This window comes from Canis lupus, chromosome 11 (assembly GCF_048164855.1).
Source record: "Canis lupus baileyi chromosome 11, mCanLup2.hap1, whole genome shotgun sequence".
NCBI lineage: Eukaryota > Metazoa > Chordata > Mammalia > Carnivora > Canidae > Canis > Canis lupus.
In genome coordinates this window covers 30,548,371-30,560,344 of record NC_132848.1, presented here as the reverse complement: position 1 = coordinate 30,560,344, position 11,974 = coordinate 30,548,371, and positions in this window count along the sequence as shown.

The window sequence follows — 11,974 nt, the reverse complement described above, 5'->3', positions numbered from 1 at the left end:
CCTATGAGGGTAAAAATAAGTTCGTGTGAAAATAGTAAATGACACCCACAGGTTATTCCATCTCTCTCAAGCTGTTTACTCATCTGCAAAATGAAAATGTTACTGGGTACTCTTGTTTCCACAGATTGTCTCCCAACCTGCTCAGTTTCCAATTTTCCTAATTTTTGTTGATGGCACCCACTTAATGGTGCTCGGTGCAAAGCCTTGTAGTTATCGCTGGTAGTTCCTTTTCCCTTTCCGCCGTATTCCCACATTCAGTCCTTAACCCGGGGCTGCTCTTTGTTCTGCTTTCAAAATACATCTTGAACGCTGGCACCTCCCCCACCAGCACCAGCGTCCTGCTTGGACTCCGCGTGTCCACTCTTGCTCCTCTAGGTTCCTCCCCCAGTGGTACCCAAAGCGATCTGTTGACAGTCCCCTAGCAGCTTCCTGTTACGCGCTCAGAGTGAAACATGAGTGTCCTCCTGTGGCCTGTCTGGTCCCTGGCTACCTTTCAACTTTATATCCTTTTTTTTTTTTTTTTTTTTTTTTTTAAGATTTACTTATTTGATAGCAAGTGAAGCAGGGGTGGGGGTAGGGAAAGAGGGAGAGAGAATCTCAAGCCGACTCCACACTGAGGGCAGAGCTCCACAGGGGCTCCGTCTCACGACTTGAAATCACAACCTGAGCTGAAACCAAGAGGTACTTAACCAACTGTACAACCCTGGTGCCCCTATACCTGCCTTTCCATGTGCTGTAGCCACCCTGCTCATTTTTTCTCTGCCTCAAGTACATCAACTTCATATCTAGCTCAGCAGGGCCTCGGCAGTGGCTGTGCCGCCTGCATGGAACACTCTTTCCCAGATTTAACTGTAGCTGCCTTGTCCCATCATTTACATCTCTGTTCCAAGAGTTCTCTCCTCCGTGAACGAGATCTTCTCTGACCACCATTTCTAAGGAGGCTGTTCCTCCCTGCGTCCCTCCTCACCCTCTTACTCTGCTCCATTTCCTTCGTAGTTCTCATCATGCTCTGAAAAATTTTCTTAAAAGATTTTATTTATTTGAGAGAGAGCATGAGCGGGGGGTGGGGGAGGTAGGGGGTGCAGAGGGAGAGAGAGAAGCAGACTCCCCACTGAGCAGGGAGCCTGATGTGGGGCTCCATCTCAGGACTCTGGGATCATGACCTGAGCTGGAGGCAGATGCTTCACTGACTGAGCCACCCAGGTGCCCCTGAAATATTTTTGTTTTCTTGTTTAGGTTTTGTCTCTGCCTCTAGAGTATAAACTCCATACGAATAGAGCCTTTGTCTGTCTTGCCTAGAGTAGGGCCAGTAATACAGACTTATCGAATTGTTGAGTGAATGCATGGGGATTTTATGAGAATTGAATGAGAAATTTATCACATTAGCCTGGGCACATAAACAAGCACTCAACATTAGTGAAATTAAGATCAATATTAATTGTAAGGTGTTTTAAAATGTAAGGGGAGATGTATTTTTGCTCAATTGCTTAGAACATGTCTTTCTTTTTTTTTTTTTTTTACTGTGGGTTCACAGGCCATCTGCTGCAGTCTCTCCCTTGTGTCAGAGTTTAATCATCTTTCCCATATTTTGGCCCAGACGTCTCCCCAGATGGAGAAGGATTTGGAGTGTCCTGTCTCATTCTCAGTAGTGGGCCTATGGCTTTGGGTTGGAGATCTTGCCTTCATTCCTCTTCTCAGCCCACACCTCTGCTGCTTCTCTGTCTTTCCCACTGTCCACATGTAGCTGGGATGACCCTTCTTTGCATTAAATCAGAGTGTGCCCGACCTGCCATCTTCCTCCTTCAAAACGGTTTAGTAGCTTACCTCTAGCCTGGGATAAAATCCTGCACTCTGTTCTGTGGCCTGCAAATTTCGAAATGGCAGCTTCTCATTGGCAGTGTTCTCTTTCTGGGTCATACCCAGGTTCATTACTGCCCAGAGACCTTTTTACCTGTGGTCCTCTGGTGCCCAGAATGCATCTCCCCTAGATCTTCATGCACTCATGTCTTCATCAGAGATTTCCTGACCACTCCTCCCAGTAGCCTCATGCTGTGCTTATTTACTTTCTCACTATCACATGCCTGGCACTATTCCAGGGATTTACATTAACTTATTTAATTCTCACCACAGCTGTGTGAGGTCAAGCCTACTATTCCCGTTTTGCAGATGAAGATAGGGAGGAGTTCTCTAGGCCGAACAGTATATTGTGAAACTGGGGTTTTGAACTGAGGAGGCCACGTGGCTCCTGCTGCTTTTTGCTTCTGTGTTGGTGTTTTGCTGGATGACTAACATTTGTCTTGTAAAAAATTATCTTGTTTGTTTTTTTTATCTCCTTATTAGAAATGGAAGCCTCATAAAAGGTGGGATCTTACATGCTTTGTTCACTGTTGTATCCTCAGCATCTAGAATTACCACACCATTGGTGCTTGAAGATGTTTGCTGGATACACAAGTGACCTCTGTGGACAGGTCCTTTCCTCTGTGTGTCCACAGCACTTGGTGGAGCCCTCCATTGCTGTGCTTACAACATGTCTGGTTCTGGTACCTGTGTCCCCCACCTCTGATAATCCAGACCCTGAATTTGCATTGTTTCATGAGCACAGTGCCTGGTACGCAGAGCATGCCCAGGAAATGCTTAATGAATCCAGCGCCTCTGGATATTGCCTTTAGAGGCTGTAAAATTAAAAACCTTAACATTCTTGCCAGAAAAATGTAGGTTTGAGGGCAGATCCCCATTTCTCAAAAGATTTCACAGTGTCTTCCCACTTTGGAGAGGCACAAACACTGCCTTTGGGCAATTGAATGACTGATTTGTCATTATCAACAATGGCTATCATCAGTCTTTCAATTTGTGACAAGGTCCTTAACCTCATGACTACAATATCTTTTTCTTTTTTTTAAAAGATTTTATTTATTCACTCATGAGAGAGAGAGAGAGAGAGGCAGAGACACAGGCAGAGGGAGAAGCAGGTTCCATGCAAGGAGTCCAACACAGGACTTGATCCCGGGACTCCAGGATCACGCCCTGGGCTGAAGGCAGGTGCCAAACCGCTGAGCTACCCAGGGATCCCCACAACTACAATATCTTAATAAAAATTTTACAGTTGGTCCAGTGAGGCTCAGAGAGGTAACGTCACTAACACAAGGTCACACAGCTAGTGAAAGGCAAAGCTGGGATCTTATTTACTCATTCAACAGACATTTGTGGAGCACCTTCCATGTGCCCAGTATAGGCTAGGTGTGGGACACAGCAGGGAGCAAAGTGCACGAGGGTCTTGCTCTGAAGGAGGGGAAGGTAGACATTGGGCAGATGTACAGAGATGTGAGACGTAGGTAAAGATGCTGCACCAGGTCTCTGTGTTAGAGAATGGTCTGGGGTGTGGCACTTATAAGGGGGGAGTTCAGGGAGGCCCCTCTGGGGAGGTGACTTTTGAGCAGACACTGGAGAGTATGAGGGAGTGAGCTGGGAGATCCTGGAGACCAGCATTCTGGAAGAGGGAACAGAACCCTTCTCTTCCCTTATGTGGCCTTCTGAGGAGGGAAGGACAAATTTTTGTGTGCCAGGGACTTCAAGAGATTTCCTTAATCATCCATCCAGTCCAGCCTTCACTTTAGACAGGCATCTCCTTGTCACACCTGTCTAGCTGGTTGTGTTACGTCTGCTTGGATGTGCCCAGTGCTGGGGAACTCATTCTCTGATGCCACTTTACCCTCTATGGACTTTTCGGTAAACATTTCCAATTCCTTTGTCTATTTCTTGGTGTCACTTCAAGTGCCACTTGGTCCTCATTTCCCCACATTGGGGAATTTTGTCAGAATTCTAACAAAATGGCCACTTCTGGAATCACTCCTCCCCTCTTCTGGGTTCTCTGATTCCTGCTTGGTTTCTTTCTTCTCTCTTTTTATTTTTAAAAGATTTTATTCATTTATGAGAGAGAGAGCACAATCAGGGTGAGGGGCAAAGGAAGAAGTGGGCTCCCTACTGAGCAGGGAGCCCGATGGAGTGCTCAATTCCAGGTTCTGAGATCATGACCTGAGCTGAAGGCAGATGCCTAACTGACCAAGCCAGGTGTCCCTCCTGCTTGGTTTCTACCTACCTTCCTTTTTGGAGACTTAACTTCCCTCTCTACACCCCCCTTCACATGAACACATTCTCCCTCTTCTGACCTCTCTGTCCAGGCACCCCTCATCTTCTTGGAGCTTGCTGTCTGCCAGGGTGGATGAGCTACTTCTCAGCTGCTGGCTTGGGCATCTTCATTGAGTTGACTGGCCCACATTCTTTTCAGTGCCTGGGTTCTATGACTTTCTTCCTCAAGAATTCCCCAAAAGCTATCATCTCTGCATGGAAGTCATCTCTATTCTTTGACTATTTTTTAGCTCTTGGTTAAAAGGCACTTCCTGGGGGACACCTTCCCTTCCACTCCCTGTGCTTCCTCCTCTGAACACTTGTAGCAATGGTAATTAAATGATTATGTGCATACATATTTGATCCACATGTCTCTTCCATCACATGGAGCACCCTGAGGGAGTGGCGATAGGGCTTGCATTCCATTTGTTAGAACAGTGCTTGACGTAGAGTAGGTCCCTAATTAGTATTGGTTGACTAAGTTAGTGGATAAGAGGATCAAAAATTGGTCTGTGATCATTCATTCAATGAGTATCATTGAGAGCCCCCCTCTGCAGCAGGGCCCTATATGTGTAATGACTGCTAGTAAGATTCTTGTTTTCAAATAGCTGCAGGTCTAGCTGAGTCAGTGACTACAAAGCAATTTCTAAGTTGAAAAAAGAGCCACAGGTGACTGCCAGGCCCTCCATTAACATCCTCTCGCTTCATGTCTCTAAAGGTGAGGCATCGTTATTTCCGTTTTCTGACCAGACTTTTGTACCATTCTGGCGTGTCCCTTCCAGATAAGGCAAAGGCATTTTCTAACAGGAACCTCTACTACCTTCAAAAGAGAAGTAGCATTTTTGAGTGCTTTATATCATTAATAATCTCTTTGATTCTTTCGGAGAGTTCTCTGAAACAGGCATCAACCCTCCCATTTATGCGGGGCGGGGTGGGGGAGGAGAAGCAGGCTCAGGCCAGTTGGGCCCATCGCCCAGTGAATAAGACTGAGACAGGATTTGAGAGCAATTTTGTGGATTCAAACGCTCCCCTCCCTTACAGTGTGGGGTGCGGAGGGGAAGGCCTTTCCTGAGGTTTGGAAGGCTCTTTTTCTCCCTCTCCTCCTCTGTCTCTTGCCTCTGCTATCTCTAATTTATTCAGACCCTTACTATCCTGAATATCAGTGGCAGCTCCAGAATTTCCCCATGGGAGGGGCTTAGTGACAGGAATCTGGTGAAAAGGGGGAACTCTGGGCTTGTCTTGAAGCTGTGTTTGTGTAGCAGGTGCCCTGTTTTCACTGAGGCACGTATATTAGAGGAAGGCACTCTGGAGCTTGCGAGGGGGCTGCGCCTGACGACATCCCTTGGCAAAACTGCTGAGCATTCAGACAGAACAAAAAGGGAGAAGGGGAAGGGACAAAAAAGCAAGCATCCATCTCTTTGAATGCTGCCTACATGCGAGGCATCTCATGTATTTTGATTATTCTAGACTGTGAGGCAAAGCGTTGTTAGGATCTAGGGTATGCTCAAGAACTTGAACATATAATTTACCATCCAAATTGGGGCACTTTGGGGAGACAAAGGGGTCACTATCAAGAATTATACCAGACAAAAGGTATAAATTGGGACAGCTCCATGCCAACTGGGAGTTTGGTCTCCCTAGGCAGGAGGGAAATAAAATTGCCCTCTGTTCTGGTTATCTATTCCTGTTCAACACATCCTTCCAAAATTTGGCAGCTTAAAACAACAATAATCCTTTCATTATCTCTGTTGGTTTCTATGATTTCAGAATTTGGGAAAGAGTTGGCTGGTAGCCTGGGGTCTTCCAGGCCATATTAGTTGGACGCGGGTGGAGTTGGAGTAGCTGGGGGCTGGCCAGAACCTTCTCTTTCTCTCTCCATCTAGTCTCAGGGTCTCCTTATGGGGCGAGTCCATGCGGAGAGATGGGGTTTCTCACAGTGTGGTGCCCTCAGGGCAGCCAGACTACTTCCATGGGGGCTGAAGATTTCCAGAGCAAGATTCTGGCTGACAAGCTGGAAGTGGTGGCACGGCCTTCTACAACCTAGTCTCAGAATCAGGCAGCATCAATTCCACCCCTTCTCTTGGTGACTAGTGAGTAACGGGCCTGCCCAGAGTCAAGGCACAAGGTTCTAGAAGAGTACGTGGAGAGAGAGATTGTTGTGACCATTTTAGGTGCCTAAAATCTGCCACAAATGTAAGCTGGTCTGGTCTTGCCTTGCCTTGCCTTTTCTCCCCTCCTCCCTTTTGGGTAAGATTTATGTATTTATTTTGAGAGAGAAGAGAGATTGTTTGCTCAGTGGGGAGGGGCAGAGGGAGAGAGAGAGTCCCAAGTGGATTCCACACTGAGCCCACCATGGGGCTCGATCTTACGACCCTGAGATTACAACCCAAGCTGAAACCAAGAGTCTGACACCCTGGTGCCTCAAACTGGCCTTTCCTAAGAGTCACCAGTTGGTTGTCAGCAAATGTGTGACCAAAGAGTTTGGGACACATCAAATACCCGAGTTTCTGAGGAGGTCAGGCTGGGAGGAGGGCTGGCTGTGATCATGGTTTACTAAGGGAAACCTGCTCACGGGGAATGGAGGAGTGAATGGAAACATGGGAATGGGAGAGTCACAGAGCCAGAGGCTGGCCTTGTCTGGGGAGCGGGTTCTTGGCTGCACTGGCTGGCACAGCATCCTCACTTCCTGGGCGAGGCTGTCCTCTCAAGCTGCCTCTGCTGAGAAATGCTTCTTCAGAATAATGCCGTCCCTTGTTCTGACTCCCTCCCACCCAGCAGCCCTGTGAGACCGTGAATCCTCACAGAGCTTTCATCGCAGGGCAGTATATGCTGGTCAGGCCAACAAAAGCTTCCTGTCCAGCTGATGGTTGTATTTCTCGTGCTCTCTGTTAATAGATGGATCATCTGTTTATATGGCAGCCTTAGGAGATTGGTTTCAGGGAGTCTGCCCCTGCCTTGTGTGCAGATAGACCCCAAACTGTTCTGATGGATTCACCAAGGTCTCCTGGTGGTAACCTGTCAGCCTGGTTAGCAAACTGCACCTGCTTATGTGGCTTCCATGAACCTCCACAGGGATCATTGCCCTATTTTCTAGGTGAGAAAACTGAGATACAGTGAGGCGGTGTCTTGCCCAAGGTCAGCCAGCTGGTACAGGTGCAATTAATGGTAATCCAGGTGCACCTGAAACCAAAGCTGGCATTCAAATACAATCCCTAAATCCAAAACTCTGAAAACCAAAAGTTTCCTCATGAGATTGGCGCAAGCACTTGGTGACAAACCTGATATGAATTGGACATGATGTTACTTATAACCTTTATCCTATCCCCCCTACTATGACTATTTATACATTTTGTTGCATAAAAATTGAAGGGTTTATGGAGTACCCTTAATACATCCCAGAGCTCTCTGGGCATATTCCATAATATATGGTAGACTCTCTATAAACCTTTCATGAAAAATGCAAAGAGCTCTAGGTTAATCAAACACATCGAGTCCCAAGGGTTTCAGATGAAGAATTGGGAATGCATGCCAAACTTTGCTGACTCAGCATCAATGCGAGACCACTGTCCCATTTTACAGATGAGAAAGACTGAGAGTGGGGACCATAGTGGCCCAGGCTGACTCCCATAGAACCACAGCATTTTATCATCTGTTGGAGGGAGTGCTGGGAGGAAGGGAAGCCTTTGAGTCACCAGCTCACTCCGAAGAGCCTTGTTGCCCCAGCAAATTTTTAAAAATAGAAAACCTGGAGGGATTAAAGCCCTAAAGGATGCTTCAAGTCCCCCGGAAGAAAGGGAGGCTTGCTGTATGTTCTGATGGTCTGCATTCAAATTTATTTTTTATCTCAGCTGGATGTACACTCACCCATCACAGGATCAGCTCTCAGAATAGAGAGCTACCTGTTGAATCATCCACCCCACTTCCTGCCTCGTGCGGGCATCTCTCCAAGTGCTGAGCCATCCGCTTCTCTGCCGGGGCCTGAGATATATCAGGATTTGCAGCCCTGGTGACAGGAGACAAAATAGACTCCCATTTCCTTCGGAACCATTTAGCTGGTTTAGAGACTGCTTGATTATTTCAGTGGGATGAACAACAACCAGGCCTCTCCTTGGCTCCTTCACTCCACCTTAAACTTGCTCTTCTGTTGGAAGTTGGGATGTGGTGTCTCCTGGGGACAAAGGCAAACACTGATTTTGGCTCAGTTTGGCTGTGGAGCTAATGGGTACCCCTCTCTGAACCTCAGGCCCACTTTCTGCGGCACAGACTTTGCTCTCTTTCTCTGTTCGAGCTACCTGCGCTGGCTCCCAGTGGCCTTAGGACTAGAAACTGTGCCTGGCGGGTGCCTGTTGGGGCCAAGTGACTGCAGGGGATCTCGAAGGAGGTCTCCTAGGGTAATACGGTATCATGGCATTGAGAACAGACATCCGTGGAGATAAACTGCCTGAATTTGAATCCAGGTTGTCACTAGCTCTATGGCCATGGGCAGGTCATGCAACTTTCTGAGTCTCAGCTTCCTTATCAGTAAAATGGGTGGCATCATAGTAGGCAGTAAGAATTAAGTCAGATAATATGTGAAGTACTTAAAGCAGTGCCTGATGTGCAAGAAACTCTTAATCCGTGACAGTTGGATTAGCATGGGCACTGGAAGCCTGTGGGGGTTTTCTTTCTGGGGCAAAATCTTGCAGCATTTCGAAAGCAATCATTGGTCACTTGTGGGGATCCGGGCCCTGAGTTGGCCACTCAGAGTTCAGAGACAGAACCAGGTATGCTCTCAAGTAGCTCAAAGTCTAGTGGGAAAGCAGGTGTGGCTGATTCAGGGGCTGCAATACCTATAAAGTGCTTAATGAAAGATATTTTGAGTCTATGTTTAGAAAGCAGATTTCACATAAAGATCCAGATTTTTGGCTTCTCTTATGATCTAGCAACACCAGACTGGTTTTTGTGCATGGTGGTAAGAAGCTGGAGCTAACTAGGTACTGCTATCTGGGGCGGAGTCTCTCTACTTTGCCCCACTCCCCACTCTTCCCTATTGCACCCCACCTGCTCATCTTCATGTTCATGTGTGCCTGCTGCCTGGCCTTTCGGGAATTTGCAGGTAATTTACAATGTGATGCTACGAATGCAGTGGGAGCATGATGAGGGATAATAACTCAGCCGTGGGCAGGGAGGAAAAGCTTCCCAAGGGAGGCAATGTCCCAGCTGCTTCTCTATAATACCTGCAAGTGCTGCTGAGCACCCTTGTCTTTATGGCTCAAGGATGTGAATAGAGGACGTGAAGTCCTCTGAGCTGGCAGGGATCCCTGCCATAGAGCATCCAAGGCTCAGTGGCTTGCGTGGTCACACAGCCAACTGATGGCATACCCCAGCTGGAACCAGGACTGTCAACCAGAAGCAACTGTGGGCTTTGGGATTCCAAAATTGGTCTTCTGGACTCTTAATCCTGTTTCTGCCACTGACCTGCAGCGTGACCATGGGTAACTCATTTAATCTCCTTAAACCTCGGTTTCCTTGTCTGTAGAATAGGGCTAAGGATTCTGACCTCAAGGGAGCGTTCTGGGACAAGATAATGAGAAAATGGGTAGGGGAGCATTCCTAAGTTCAAAGGGACTCTAGACCTATGATGGGCATCTCAACTGTTGATAAATAGCCGCCTTCTTCCAAAAGCTTTGGCACATCTGTTCAACAGACACCTTGAGGCGGACCTGTCCCCTGCCCCGTGCCTTTGCCACTCCCACATGTGGGAGCACACATGGCCCTTTTCCAGACATGGGCCCAGGAAGGGAATGTTTTGGCATTCCCTGACCTTGACTGTGAACAGGACAGGACTCTGGGTGCAGAGCTCAGGGGCTCCCCTCTCTCAGGAGGCTCCAAGGTCAAAGGAGATGTTGAGATACAAGAATGAAGCCGACTTCCCTGGGAAAAAGAGGAGAAATGTCAATAATTACTTGGTTTTCTCCAAGATATCTACCACTGCATATCAGGGGCTACCTTTAATTAATCAATCAATTAATTAATTAAGATACATTTATTTATTTGAGAGAGAGAGAGAGAGAGGGAAAGAGCATGAGCAGGGGGGGCAGGGAAGAGGGAGAGGAAGGGAATCTCAAGCAGACTCCCTGATGAGCATGGAGCCCCATGCGGACCCTGAGATCACAACATGAGCCAAAATCAAGAGTCAGACACTTAACCGACTGAGCCACCAGGCACCCCTATTTATTTTTTATCTTTTCTTTTTTTAAGTAGGCTCCATGCCCAATGTGGGGCTTGAACTCATGACCCTAGATAGAGAGTCTTGTGTTCTTCCAACTGAACCAGCAAGATGCTCTCAGGGGCTACCTTTAATGTTTGGTGACTTAAACTATTAAAACAATGTAGCATTGTAGCTGTGGGGATTCCACCGTCCAGAGCTCAGATACTGACTTTCCTCCTTATTAGTTGAGTGTGCCTTTGGACAAGGTTTTAAACTTCTCTCAATCTCAATGTCTTCATCTGCAAAATGGGCCTCTTAAAAGTACCTATTTGGTAGGGCTTTGTGGGAATTAAATGAAAGTATATGGTGAGGGGTGTAGCATAGTGAGAAACTAAAAAAAATGCCAGATATTACTATTATCGGAAATAGTAATAAAACCGTACATCAGGTTTGTACAGTATTTTACCATTTATGGTAACTGGTCAGGCTTTTCTTATCCCCTTTGACCTTCACAACTCTTTGAGGTGGCCAGTGCAGGGGTTATGACCTCACTGCAACAAGATAAAACTGGAGCCCAGAGAGGGCAGCAGTCTACTCGAGGTCACATAGCTTGTGAGTGGTAGAGCCAGTTCAAGTCTTCTTGGATGAAGGATGCATGGTGTCGTTCACAGGGCCAGGCTAGACCACCTGCACATGTAGTTGGGCTGCTCCTTGGGTGCTCTGGTTCTTTCCAAAGACCCTTTTAAAGGGAACTAATCCAGAGTGTTGCTTCAAACCCTTGTTGTACCTACTTATACTCTGAGCCTATACCACCTCCAGGTGTGAAGAAACTTCTTGTGCTGGCGCTTCAGGCTGACTTTTCCTTGCCTCTGTCCTGTAGAATGACCTCTGGGGGGGTTCCCAGCAGCCCCCTCCCAGACTGATCCGTTTACCAGAAGGTCCCTGTGTTCTGAGTTCTGGCCACAGGGTGGCGCTGCTCTCCAAGCCATGAAAAGTCCAGCCCCTCACCAGGACTGCTTTTCAATGGCTTAAATGTGGATTAGACACCTACTGTGTGCAAGTCACCATGGTCACTAAGGAGAGGGCTTCAGTTATTCACTATTGTTAAGATACATGAACAACAACAACAATGAAACCAATAGCACTGGAACATAGACTCCTTGGTTCCATTTGCTAAATAATCCTGATGTATCTGATGAGGAGAGTCTTTCCACCCACATCTGAGGAGGAAATTGAAGAGGTCACGGGGCTTGCATAAACGCACAGAGTAGAGTGACACATGGTGGGCACTCAGTGAGTCATAGGTGGTAGGTTGAATGGGGGAGGCCAGGCATGTCTCCTCCTCCATACCAGGATCTGTCTGCGAGGACAGGGGCTGTCCTGTTTGCCTTTCTGTCTCCACCTCTCCCTGTCCCACTCACCAAGGGCTTCAGCAGACATCTGTGGCAGGGAGAGGAGAAGCGGGGGGCTCCCTCCATGCTGCAGTGCCCAACAGCATGCCAGCTGCAGCTTCCAGGCCAGGTCTGGAAGTCTCTCCGGGGCACTCAGGCTGAGAGGTGCAGCATCTGGGTTGGAGCCTGTGAAGAGACCACAAAGAGAGGTAACCACTTTCACCGCGAGGCATGGGCAGGGTGTGAGTGACTCACCGTAATTTGGCCC